The sequence below is a fragment of the Periplaneta americana genome, chromosome 10 (assembly GCF_040183065.1).
Source record: "Periplaneta americana isolate PAMFEO1 chromosome 10, P.americana_PAMFEO1_priV1, whole genome shotgun sequence".
NCBI lineage: Eukaryota > Metazoa > Arthropoda > Insecta > Blattodea > Blattidae > Periplaneta > Periplaneta americana.
Window position 1 is genome coordinate 173,308,044 of NC_091126.1, and position 14,660 is coordinate 173,322,703.

General features: G+C 34.0%; 1 protein-coding gene across 2 annotated transcripts in view; it reads left to right on the forward strand.

Annotated features, from left to right (window-relative positions):
* LOC138708157 (host cell factor-like) overlaps positions 1 to 14,660 on the forward strand; it is a 208,325-nt gene that overhangs the window by 33,342 nt on the left and 160,323 nt on the right. The window lies entirely within an intron of this gene.

Here is a 14,660-nt window from a genome sequence, read left to right on the forward strand (position 1 = left end):
CTGTTTTCACATATGCATCATACATAAAAACTCTTTGTTCAAGTGTGAATTTTGCGTTTTGCGTTGTTAACAAATTTTACACAAACACACACACACACGCTGAATATTTAAGCAACTGTGTCAAGAAACTGCACTGGACGTGTTAAATACTGCAACATCTGGCTCACAACTGATAACTTGTCGACCTTGATGTCCTTGATTGTCGAGCGTGTCTCAACAACTGCGCGCACAAAGCGTCATATCAGTATGTGCCGCTTTCCTGGCCCCACCTGTAGGTGAACGCTCTGTACTAACTCTATAAATCAACCATAAATTGAAAATTCATGTTTTGGCGCTTACTTCCTTTTGTTTTCTGATACAAGTGATACATTTCGTCAACTAGAGGTCAGCTGGTCTGAGAATGTAATTTTCATAATGCCAGAAAACACTTGTCTTTCACTAATGGATGAGGAATGACTATTTCTGCAACCAATAACTGAAATGTGCTGCTTTAGATTGCCATGGTGTTGTATGATGTTAGAAATTTTACGGACTATGTATCAGTTTACATTAAGAATATTTGAAATACATGCGAAATGTCAGACACATTCTCTGGCCAGGTGAGTCATTCTTAATGCAATGAAGAGTAGACCATATCATTTCATGCTGCACACTGCTGCTTGTACACTGTACCTATTTGTTAGTACCAGTAATTCAGTATTTATGAATGAAATAGTAATTTATTGAAAATGACATCCTGCTGTTTGCACAAAGTTGAAAAATCTAAGATAATTATGTGGAAGTATAAGTATATAAAGTCAATGGTTAAAATTTACTTTGCTAGAATCTTCTAAGTCATAGAAAAGCTATTAGCAGTGGAGTGCCAAATTAATATACTTAGCATATAAGGTGTATGATTTCTCTTTTCTATTTGATGATTGCATACCTTATGACAGTCCATACCTTGGGCCCAGTGCAATCGTTTCTGTTTCACAGCTTCATTCATCATTGCGTCTTTTTAAGGTCGACAACATTAATAATAATGAGAACTAAGCAAAATATGCATGAAGCTAGAATCACTTGCTGCCAAATCGTGTCAAAGAGACTGATCTTCGTGAGCACCACATAGCATGATATCTATCACAACTCTTCAGGCATAGTTCACAAATGCAGTCTTCTGCCGGCAGGTGGAAAGTCTTTGTCCTACATAGTTTTTGATGGAAACCATGAACCGCAAAGCGGGTCATTGTGTGTCTCAGCTTGTAGCCTGCGGCCATCCATTCTCTTGTGATCATCGCGTCTGTGGTGTAGAAGTCGCTCCAGATTTGCAGTCTTTTTTCTTCTATTTCTGTCACTGTCTCTTCGTATGCCTGTGTGGATGGTAGCTGTAGCTGCAGTCGTAGTTCCTCTAAGTAGAATGGCTCCCTTGCCAGCTCATACATAAGTTGCGACGGGGTGTATTTCGATATGCACAGAACTCTTTTGAGGTACTTTGCCTTTACTGCTTCGATTGCCTTGAGATTGCTTCTATTCAGGTGTTCCCATATGAGTGCTAGGCCATATGTAACTATTGGTGAGATTTTGGCGTGAAATAACTTTAATGCTGATTGCACAGATATCTGTCACAGATGACTGATGTCATTCGTGGTTCTAATTGCAGCAATTGTTTTATCTTTTACATGTAGTGTGTATGTAGTTCCTGTGGTCTGAAAACATTGTATCCCCATTTCCTTGAATCTCCTCTGTGGAGCTCGGTGGAAACTGCTACTCCATTATTAAGTAGAATCTTTTTTATTAACATTTTTTATTTTCTTCGGTTTTCCAAAGTGATTCTTCGAATGTCCCTATCTGTTCTTGGAGTTACTAATTTCGGTCACATTTTCCTTTCCCATAGAGTTCTAACTTCATGTTTTTTGTTTTTATTATTTATAATTTTTGCTGAAGATTGGTACACTCCTTCCATCACAGCAATTATTGTTGTGTATATTCACAGTGCTGCAGTGTGTTGCAATCTCTTACTTTTTCCTTGGAGTAAGGTCGGCACATTTCTACATTGAGTACAGTTTACAGTTCAAAAGACATATAGATTTTAAAACATGTTAAATTTCTTTTCATTAATATATTTCAAAATAATCAAACCAATACTTACCTCTGTAATCACGATGATTCGCAAGACTGGAAGGAGGTTCCATGCAAATTGAAATAAACAAAAATGCACCATAACATTTTATTGTTAAAAATCAACAAATAACAATCCATACTCTTGGCAGAATACAACAATATACTCGAACATTTTTCCAATAAATGTAATTATAACATTAAATTGAAAAGGGAAATTATACATCTTACATGCCGAATATATTAAATTGGAATCCCACTGTATAATCTTTTCGCTGTAAGAAAAATCCTAATGTAAACAATAGCACGTGACTGAAGTGAGCTTCATTGGCCGCTGTTTGGCGCCATAGATTCTCAGTACGTGTTCCCGCCTACTGTTGTACATTCTGTTTCATGTTAAACATTTCCCGTTACTCGTCAAGTAGGCCTAACCTCACTAATATGTATTCGTTTGCTTAGGAAACATTTACTTTATAATTACTGCAATTAAATTATTTTTGAGTCTTATGTCTTCACAATGGACAGTTGAGGATACACAAGCCATACTTCAGTACCACATGCTTATGTGATCAACTACGACCTCAAGTGACGCCAGCTTGTTACATGAACAGACTACTTCGGTATTACTGTTGGTATTCATCCGCGTTCATAGTACATAACAAAATATAAAAGTAGTTTTTCGTTTACATAGCGTTTTACATATGAGTGAAGTTATATGTTTAATCATATTTAACAACTAGAATTCAATTTTTTATTTTCAAATAATATAAGATTGTGGTTTCCAAATATGAACTATATTTTCCTGCGTCATGTGAGTTTTCCGACTGGGACACGGGTATGACAGCAACGTGCTTATGTTTACATTAGGATTTTTCTTACAGCGAAAACAGTATAGTTCTAGTAAGTTATGTTTAGTGAACAAGTTTACTATTGCTGGTAGTTTTTTTATTTTAACACTAGATATTAGATTAAAGCCACTACAAGCAAAATACCACCTCCGACAGTTTTGTAACCTCGATTTTTGAACTCTTTTCTATCAGTTGTCTGCTTGGGCTATCCAATAGAAACTGAATTTGTCACACAGATTCTCGGTTGTCATCATAATGTAAACACTTCCTCCTGTGCTTAAGAGTAATGAACACAAAATCTCTGCCTGTCTGCCCACTTATGGTCTGTCTCATGGGTAGTCAAAGGGAATGCTGCTAGCTGCAGTGCTGTGCTCTGGCCTTGTATATTCCACGTGCTTCATTAGAAATGTCAGAAGTCGCTTCTTTGGTTGAAATTGCTGTAAATTACTAGCCATCCTTATATAGTTTTACTGTTGCACGTGTTCTTACATAATGTCATGGAGTCAACAGCATTCCTCCAATTTTGAAGATAATTTCAGTTCAAAACATACTAATACAGACATTAAGGTTACTGAAAACACTGTACTAAAGTATTCAAGTAGAAAGATCATTATAGATAACGACGAAACCTTTTCAATTTTATTAAAATTTACTTGAGATATATGGACTTGTTTCTGGACACGTAACGGTATGTCATAAAAAATATTGTAAGTTAAATGTTGGCCTCATGTCCGAATAGCGATTTCAAACTTAAAAGTAAATTTCAGTGCATGCATTGATAATAGTGTAGGTTAAGATGCATAAATTTCATATTCCACACTCCATCACTAGTACAGTACAACCCCTATTTAATGTCTTTCTGAGGACACGGAATAATTGACCTTAAATGGGGGTTAACACTAAATAGGGAGTTGCTATTTTGGTTTAAAACATTTTGAATACTTTTGCAAAAAAGCTATAATAAATAAATTATGGCTAACATTATACCCTGTACAAAAAAAAAAAAAAAAAAGGAAAACATTAAGGGGAAGCTGGATGCCAATCAAGATTTTACTTTCTGTGGCCATTGTTTTCAAGTGATATGTACTGTAACAGTGAAAACAGTCCATCTCTTCACTGTAGTAGCACTGACACCATGACCTCAGTGAAGACAGCAAAGACAAGCAGCTGATGCTGTAAGTTGTGAATTATGTTAGGTGGTTGCTATGTCCATCATTGAATGTGATTTTTCTCACAAAGGTCAGGAATTAGCAGATAGTTTGTTTTCTGTTCTGCTCCTGATTGGTTCTCACGAAGCGAGAATTTGTATTTTACACGTTGAATCAAAATGCATTTATTTTTTGCATTAGTTGACATTTAATAAAAATTTTTTAAGAACAATTCTTAACATGAAGTGTGGGTTTCACAGCAAAGAGAATAATGTTAAATCGAATATAAAAAAGCATTAATAATGTGTAATAATTATTTGGATGTTGAAAATGTAATGTTAAATGGAGGGTATCTAAAATCGGGGTTCTACTGTAGCAATTCTCACTCAGATACTTTCTCACGAACAATGCGCCATTTGGTATGTGTGCTTGCTTACAAACTTCCTTAGTTGTATATACTTGAAGAGTAATCAGTTGCTTCTTTCTGGCGTCATGCTTTGTAATTTCATAGACAGTCTCTTGAGCAAAGCTTTTGACTTTAGTCCTGCTAGTGTACAGTTTCTTCTTCTAATTAACTTATTCATTCATATCCTGTCACTCCACAAGTTAACTTACAGCAGAACAAATAGAAAGAATAGTGTGCGCACTCTGTGAGTTTACACGGATCCACCACAATGTGGCGCTACTAACACTATAATCAGGACTCGGAGGTAGGTCATGCTAAACATAGTCCTTTATAAGACAAAATTTCTTCCCTTTAACCTGGCTATTTGTAATTTAAGGAATACCCGCATAGTCCTTTATTCATAATTAATAATTTTCACTCAGTTAATACTATTATGAACGTTGGTAACAGAAAATACAATGAGATCTGAAATGTTATGAAAGCGATTATAAGTTCAATATTTAAGTTATCTTTTCGTAACAAGTTGCAAATTCAGGGATAGAAAAATGTACAAAACAGTAAGTAAAAACCGAGTTGAATGAAATTTTACATGCTCAATTCTTCACCATGATTAGTTACCTGCTACTTTTGAGAGTTTGCGAGATGACTTGGCGGATTTACAAACTTTTAAATTGTCTTTGGATTTCCTTTGTCCTGAAGGAGAATCGGTGCTGTAATTAGTGATAGACCAATTTATGAATAATATCCAAATGTGTTCTCTGCTACAGCCTGCTCCCGAAGACTGAATCGAAAGAGTGTCAATGGTATAAATATATTCATAGAAGATATCACTCTACATTGCACTCGCAGAGCTAATCTTTTCTTTTTAATTTTCATTTCTGTTGAAAGTACGTCGTACACTGCTTGGAAGGAATGGGTTAAAAAGCTGACGTTCCTACCTGATCTGTAGTCTTTGATTTGGGTAAGAGCTTCACAATGTTTAGACCTATTACTTCCTTGTCAAAGGGAATGGGCACAGGGTACATGCAATAAACTTACAGGAATGATTTACTACATAACTGGCCACATGATACTCTAAACATCTGTAGTAATATTTACCAACCTAGACACACCACTTTCCCAGTCTTGACCATGTATTTCTTCACGAAGAACAATTTTTCTCTTATGCATGATTCTACAAACTTCGTAATTGTCTTGTTGCATAATTCCGCATTTTGTGCTAACATTCACATTTGGTTCACAAGCAATCAGTAGTTGACCGCTTTTCAGTTCACAGTAATTGTATATGGAGGAAATTTATCATCGAAGGTTGGTCATCTCAATTAAGTGAATGCAAAATTCCGAAGTGACGTTCCAAGAGGTCTTGGGTAAGTTTCCCTGTTGCTCCGGAGCCATTCGCTCATTTCTAAAGTAAGGTTACTACTAAAGACTCCTTTGTTATACCAGAAGCAAATGTGTTGGTTGTAGTTCTGAGATATTGAAGAGAATCAATAAGTATTTCGTGGCCAGAAGAGTCTTTATAAAGAGCCTTAGTAGGAATGTGTAAATTTGAAGGGTCTGCAATACAGTTTAAATGTCTTGTAAATTCCTCAGTGCCCTCACTGCCTTTGAAACCCAATGACCTTCTTTCACGATAAAATTTGAGGCCTTTGGCGATGCTGTCACTGAAGAGTTGGAATGTGAGTCTGACATTCATTCTCTTAAAGGTCGAGCTGTTTTCAATTTGGGACAAACCCTATGACTGGCACATTCAGATAAGTCTTTCTCAAAAAGTCTCGTATAAAAATTGAAATTAATATTTTTCTCCTTGTAAGAGAGTTAGACTTTATCTTGGAAATAATTTTTTTATGTATTTCAGTATGTGCACAAAGTCTGAGAATACCCATATTTCTCTTTTTTCCTCAAATGGATTAGGATTACAGTAGAACCTCTATTATCCATGGTAATGAAGGGGGTGGACTGGACAGTGAACTGAACAAATTGGATAATCTGTACCACAAAAGATTTTCATAAATTAAATGCATAATATTTACAGTTTCGTGATTTGAAGCTCCTGCAGTACTGCAACTATTCATAGTACACACTACATTATACAATATTATGCTAGTTATAACTAATAAACACAATGAAGTACAGTAATACGTAGTACTGTATCCTAACACTAATCTAATATTCTGGTGTGAGAGCCATAGTTTTTCTCCTTTCCCAAACCGCTCAATCATTTGTACTTCCCCCCCCCCCTCCCCCGATACTTAGCACAACACATTTTTTTTGAGTTCACATTTCTTTATTAGGGTATCTATAATCATATTTTGCTTCTTACTAAGAAATGTACTCATATTATTTCTATTCTCAATTTTTTTTTTCAACTGCTTTTCTAGCAAACAGATTCTGGCTTCTGCCAAGGACAGACTGATTTTCAATTCAAATTTATAAGCTGCTTTTTCAAATGTAATACTGTATTTTATCGGTATTGGTATGAGAACTATATTGAATTTGAACAACACTATCTGTATTACTGCTAGACTGACATTGAACTTCAATTCGATCGGCTGTTATTGTTGGATCTCTGTCATAAATGTCTGCATTCTTCTTCCTTCTTTTCTCTGTGCGCTCACCATTCTTCTGTTTTACCTGACTTGATAAATATTTCGATAAATTAGGGAAAATGTGAGGTACAGCTACTGGTTTTAATTTCCAACACACTCCCAGCATTTCTGTCTTTTGACCTTTTATAATAAAAGAGTCTGAGTTTATAATCATGTCTTCGGAAAAATACACATCACAAATACTGTTATTTACCGAAAGCTCCTTATCTTTCTGCGAAATGGCTCTGGCACATTTCCCAGACTCATCTTTTTCTTTGAGAGGTAAAAAGAAAAAGTCTTTCATCACTATTTCTACTGTATCCCGATCTACAACCCAGAACAAAACAGTATGGCATTTTTGTAATTATTTTGTAAACCATCTCACAGTGTTCTTTTGTCACTGGTTAATTCAAAGCACAACATATTGAAGACATCTACACAACCCTCAACAACAAACCTTACTAATAATAACCAAGAATAACTTTCACCATTAAACACGCAAGAAATATATTTTCGATGTGTCTGACCTCAGACAAATGCTAGATCTTAGCAATTGGAGCACCACTAGTTTGCAGAACCACCACCGACAATGAGAAAACATAAAGCGTGTACACTATTCTTTCTATTCGTCCTACTTATAGTAATGATATTCTTATTAGGTAGAGTAGGAAGTATTTCTGAAAAATCTGTACTCCGAAATTTCGAGAAAATTATGTTTCCAACATTCCCATTGTCACTGATTTTGACGTTAAATTTCGTCGCTTTTATACATGGTTGTATGTTATTGTGTTGCATCAGTTACTGTAATTAAGAGGGTTCTGAAAGCCCTATCTCTATAATGTTAAGTTATACCCCATTTGCTCAGTGTCTCAGACATAGAATAATTAAATGTCTTGCTTAGTGCTCTCAATTTTAACACACAGATCTTTTCTTATAGTCGTTATTTTGGAAGAAAAAATTATAAACTGGTTTGTCCTCTTTCTAATTTGTAGTGTCTAATTAAAACATTTTATCACATAATTTCAATAAAGTATTATAAAACGCTCATGTTGCAGTTCAGAAAATTCTGTTAAAACACCTGATAAAAATTGCTAGTCGCTTCACTTATTAGGCACTGAGAAAATGGGTCATTAATTAGATAGATTTAACATTATAAGAAGAGGGCATTCTGAATCTTCTTAATATTCTCAAGATGTTACGTGTGTTTTTTAATGTTTGTAGACTAGAAAGTTTTAAACCAAATACTTTTTCAAACTTATTTTTATTGTTTGGCTGGTAACTTGTAAATTAAGTTCAGACTTGTTAAAAAAATTCATCGATAGATTTCGATAAAAGTATCTAGACCACATTACAAGGAAATCTGTAGTAGCTGTTTATTTCATGGAAGTAATTTGAAGATTATTGTTTAAGACCAAAGAGCTTATAAGACCTTTAAAAAAAGTTTGGTGATTAGTTTATCTCTTCTTAAACGACTTTTAGTTGCAGGTTTATAATTTTTTCTGATTATCCTTTTTAATTTTGCAGTACTTCTATAGTGTAAGGTACTTTTTATTATAGTTTTTCCAAGTAGTGTATCTCACAGAATTCACAAATGTCAACACACATCCTTTCCTCTACATACTACCTATGATTATTTATTTTAACGTAGTTTTAAAATTATCTTAATTTTTTCACTAGAGATGAAATGATACATCTCTTTTCGAAGGAAGTGCCCATTAAAATTCTCCTCTTATCATACAAGATGTTATAGTTAGAGTAGCAAAGCAGCCGAGTTATAAAAAAGCGTCAAATGAATTGTCATGAAGAATATATATCTTACAGTGATTTCATAAGGGAGAGCTCGTCATACAGTACACCAAGTACACGAGTTGCCACCCTATATAACTCACTTATGGATAGATTCCTTACTGAAATAATATTGAAAGTTCTTTGTCGAATGGCATGTAAATTTATTTGATGTTTATTAAGAACCAAATTTTTTGTCTGATTTCATGACAAAGAATAATTCATTTCATAAGTATCGTTTTCATGCATATAAAATCTGTATTTCGCAAATATTTTAGCTTCTTATTAAGCATTATGACATACTAATGGAAAATGTGCGGGGACTTACGATCCTGAAGTTCATTGTTACACCTAATTTATAAATACAATGATCTAATATTATTTTCGAAATTATATTTAATACATGGTGTCCAGCTGAAATGTGTCCGAAATTAGATATATTTTGGAAAGTATTTATCATGTACACATTTCATGTTTGTACCATTGAAAAGGGAGTCTAAGGGCCGGTTTCGCCAACCTTCACTAAGGTTTCAATGATTCATTAATTTATTTACTGGTTCGTTAAATCATTTTTATATCTCACCAACAATCTTTAGCCTAATGAAGCAGTAAAACTATCATTAAATTTAGTGATAGAAATTTCCGTCTTTAAATTTTTAATGGTCCATTAGTTGCAATATAAAATGGTGGAACATTTCAACACAGAATTGTTATATCTGGAACTGCTCGAAAATTAAAAGTCAGATGGAAATAATGTTAACCATTTAAGAAGTGACCATTATTAAAATTTCAATGACAAAAAATTCACGAAAGATATCGCGCCGTGAAGATAGTGGTACTCAAAATTTTAGAAGAACTTGATCATATCATAAAAACAGCTCAGACAAAGCTGAAACTAGTCAACTATGTAACATACAACTGAGTTTTTATTTAAACACATGAAAGTGATTACTAGAACTGCATACCTAAGAAATATTAGTAAATTAATACATAATGTGCATTCAAACATAACAAAACTTAATTGGTATATTAACTTTCATTTATTAGAATTATATTATAGCTAGCAAAAATATATGTTTTCACTGGGTTTAAAACAGAAGCGAAAGAACTGCATTCATGGAATTTATAATCATTTTCTTTCCAAAGGAAATTTCATTTTCCAGTAGGATAACCACCCCGCGCACACCGTAATAAATGTTCAAAGGCGGTTCACAGAAATGCATGAAAAAGAGGAGGATTGACAAATATCGACACAATCCACCTCAAAATCCAGATAGTTGTGGGATCAAGTTCTGGCTACCTGGAAAGATCTCGCTGAGGACCAGAACTATATCCGCGATCTGGTGAACTCAATGCCCTGAAGATGCCAGGCAATGATAGATGCCAGTGGCGTATGGACAAAGCATTAGATCCACATGTGTATTTTTTTATTTTTCTTTAATTTGTTTTTATCTTTGTTTTATTTCTGGAAGAAAATTTATCTCCCAAGAGTTTTTTAAATTCTCCTAGTGGAGACAGAGTTGCGAAATCGTTCCATGACAAAAAATAAAAAATTAAGAAAGGTAACGTGTATAAAAATTAATTATGTTAATAAAAAGAATCGCTCTCACCGAGAATCGAACTCAGTCCCAGGACCGACAAGCCAGCTCGCTATTGACTGCTCCACTGGACAGCCATGACGTAACCAGTGCGACGAGGCTCATATAGTTGCTTGGCTTGAAGTCTATGGAGATAGCGTACATATAAACGTACTCGTGTAAATCACAGTCAAAATTTCAACATTTCCACTACCAAGAGACACAACAAAACTGTTTTCTAATACTGTACACGATTTGCGATATAGTAGACTGCGGTTTGTAGAAAGATATTCTGATATAGTTATGAAAAATTCATAGATCGCAATTATTTATCCGTAATGAGCCATTACGTACTGTTCATTAAATGTTAAGAAAATTTGGTTGTTGAGCAGCTCGCATTTTAGTGAATCATTAAATATTTTAATGTTCAGTAGTTAATGTTTCACTTGGACTGATTTACTGAAGATTGGTGAAACCGGCCCTTAAACTTTTCTCCATACTCTGCACATATATCAGCTGGTGATTTTGACTGAGCCCAGTAAACTGTATCGACACAGCAAGAAAGTGGCATGCATTATGTGGCTAGCGGAGTTAGTCTGTTGTGACTGCGTCATTTTAGAATGTACTGTATACGTGAATAGAGATGGGTAAAAAAAGCTGGAACAGTTTATTTGAAATTGTTTCACAATTGAAATTGTTTCGATACAGTTCAATTTCTAAACAGTTTTCCTCTTCTTTGTTGTCTGCAAAGGCCATGTGTAGTGCTATCATTAACTCCAATCGAAAGTCTTTATAATATTATGTTCCACACTACCTTCATGCAACAGTAGCCTATGTAAGATCGCGCAATTTAATGGTACGAATCAAATTCCCTAAGGCCTAATAAATCTGATTTTTATTAGCTGTCCATTGATGGAGAATATGTTCAGGGTGCCCTAACATAATATTAATTATTAATATACCGCGAAAAATATAATCGGCTAATGTCATCGTTATTAAACTCTCCTAGGGCTATATGCATTATTTTTACTAAAATCGATTCATTTTGAATTGTAGTTATTTACTGTAACCTTACAGTAACCTACGAAAAATGACTTTCGTCGTCATAATACACTGAACAGCTGATTTAAAGACGATTCAAACATGTTCCCGAAGCAGATAACAAGTTGAAACAGTTGGAACACTTTGCACTCACGTTGTAAACATATTTTTATGAAACTGTTTTTTTTAATGTTATTTTGGAACAGTTTCGTTCATGAAACAGTTACAGTAGAAACTATTTCTTAAAAAAAAAAAAAACAGTTTATGCCATCTCTATACGTGAATCTCCAACTTCCAATACAAGAAAACATCATGTTCTGGGACAACAAATTAAGGACTACAGGAAGTCCTTTACTTTTTATTTTTTGGATACATTTGGATTCCTTTCATCTGGACACTATATTATAATAAAGATATATTTATTGCATTTTTTCATTAAATATCTTTGTATGTATGATTTCATTGTTGCGATAATTGTAACAAATTTATGTGCTGAACTATACTGACTTTTTGTACAACGATAATCTTGAAGCTGTTATGATTTCACTGAAGTAACATTTTAATGGGGGAAAATAATTTGGTAGTCACTTAACAAATAAATATTTGACCTTTATGCAGAGTGAACCAGAAGGAATGTCATTAATTTCAGAGGGTTAGTCTTTGAAATATTTCAAACAAAGTTTGATACAATTTTGCTAATTTTTTACTTCATTTTCGAGATAAAAATTGTTTTATATTAAACATTTCATAACGTGTTCTAGGAAAGCCATTGGTTGAATTCCCAATATGCTCAGTCACTTTAAGAGAGCAGTATACTGAGATAATAAATGGTTGTAGGAATTCTAGTTTTGTCCTTTAGACGTGCAGAAATTTGATACGAACAAATGTAACTTTTCGTTCTGCAAAGGAATTTTGCAATGTGACACATGTTGGGGTCTTTCTGCACATTTAAAGGAAAAAACTAAAATTCTTTCAATAATTATCAACAGTAATCTCACTAGAGGTTTTGATTTATCTAGAGAAAATCAAAACTCGAGTGGGATTTAATTGACTATTACACAATTAAAAGAAAGTATATAAAGATTAGAAGTAACAAAGTACTCCAATACAATAAAATATTAATTGACTTACGAAAATACAACTATTTTCAAATATATTATTGCACCATTACGCTAGATGGCAGTTGTGCCAACTATGGAATCTTCATTGAACTCTGTAGATGGTTACTACACAGTATAAAGAAGATTCTTTATACTGTGGTTACTAGTCAAGAAGGCTTTATTGATTCAGTTTCGTTTTTATTAAAACATCTGCATTCCACTGCAATCATCCGAATCCCAGTAATCAACGTCACTTGACAGGTGATTTTCAATAAATCTTAGTATTAAACAATCTCTGATACGTGACTATCCATAATATCATATAACAGAAGCTATAACATAACCTAAATAATATAAACATGTGTTAGAAAAGTTTTAATTAGGGATGATGAAATAAACAAGAAAAGTTTTAATTAACGATGATGAAATAAAAAGTAAACATGAATAATTTTAAAAGAAACAATTATTGAAAGTACAATTTTCAAATTTGAGTGTTTTAGTGGTTGGTGGTTCAGTTGATGTTATATTGGACGTGTGCGTAAAAGAAGTGAACTCGTTGAAGTACATGGTGTATCCCTCAACTTATTCAGGATTTCCGAATGGTGCTCTTCATTTATTTGTAAATAGGGTTTCAGGGAAGATGCATAGCTATGACCAGTGATCCTTATTAATTCTTGTTATTGAATGCCAATGCGAGTCATATTTGAAACTGCTGTGTATCGACTGGAGTGGTTTGTAATTTTCTGTTTTTTGACGTCCAGACCAATGCAGTTTGAAATGTTGGCAAACAAAGAAACAAATGCTAGGGACGCGATAAAATTGTGCGATAAGCAGCCATGATTGGTTGAAATACATCCTTTCGTACTGTTTTATTTGTCAAAAGTAGTATGACGTAGTAAAAGTGTAATAGTCATAATAATCTGCTGTCTTAAATTGATTGAGAATATCGGGAATTAAATCAATGGTTTTCCCAAAACACACTATGAAATGTTTCATATAAAATAATTCTTATCTCGAAATGGAAGCAAAAAGAGTAAAATTTTATTAAACCTTTTTGTTTGAAATATTTCGAAGAACAACCCACTGAAATGAGTGACATTACTTAGATTTGCTCTGTATAATTGGTTGATGTTTATGAAGTTTGGATGCATACATGTTTTAAATTACCAGTTATTTCAGTTTCTTGTACTTCCTTAAATATTTATATATGCGTAATAAGTCTAAAAAACTCACCCAAAAGCAGAGTAAGTGAGAAAGATTCCAGAAAAAGATGTATATTTCTCCACATACTTCTCTTAAGTATCAATGCATTTATCTGTCATCTGCTTTTAAAATACCTGCAGCATAATAATATTTATATGGTGCACTGGTAATTCTGTACTTCATCTGCAACCTAATGATCGTAGAAATATACTGTATGCCAGCAACTTGTGCTTGCAGCAGACATTACGTGGGGAAATGTCCATACTTATAGAGCAAGTGATGGAGGAGTTGTAGATCGAATTTCGAATATTTTCCTTGCATCAGTGGTAGCTGCAATAGAAAATAAAGAAATTTTATGCTGCAGACTTCGAAATGTGGTTAAATGATGAGAGAGACGTATTTATGTTGAAGAAGAGTATGTGGAGAAATAAATGCATTCTTTCATGAAAACTATCAATTACACACTCTGTTCATATGATAACTAACAAGTACTTCGAAAAGCATCTGAGCTGGGAACTGTCAATGAGCTCATGTCGAAACCTGTCTTAGAATTCCATTGACAGTCTACACCTTTACCAAAAATTAGCTGCGAGTTCAAACTGCAAGTTCTTGATGTCAAGATAAGAATCACTGATAAAACACTAGAGGAAAAGCCTGGAGTTTTATCGCTGGCTTTGTCCAGATGCCCAGCAGTATGAAAACAAGCCCTGCCTCTCCCCACCACTGCTGATGATGTGTGCCCAATTACTGCTTGATGGCTGCTTTTTCAGACAACATTGCAGCTTCCATCTCATGACCTTGCAGTTGAAACTCGCAGCTGATTTTTAGTGAGAGGAATTCTTAAGAGACGTTCCTTCTGTCAGCGAA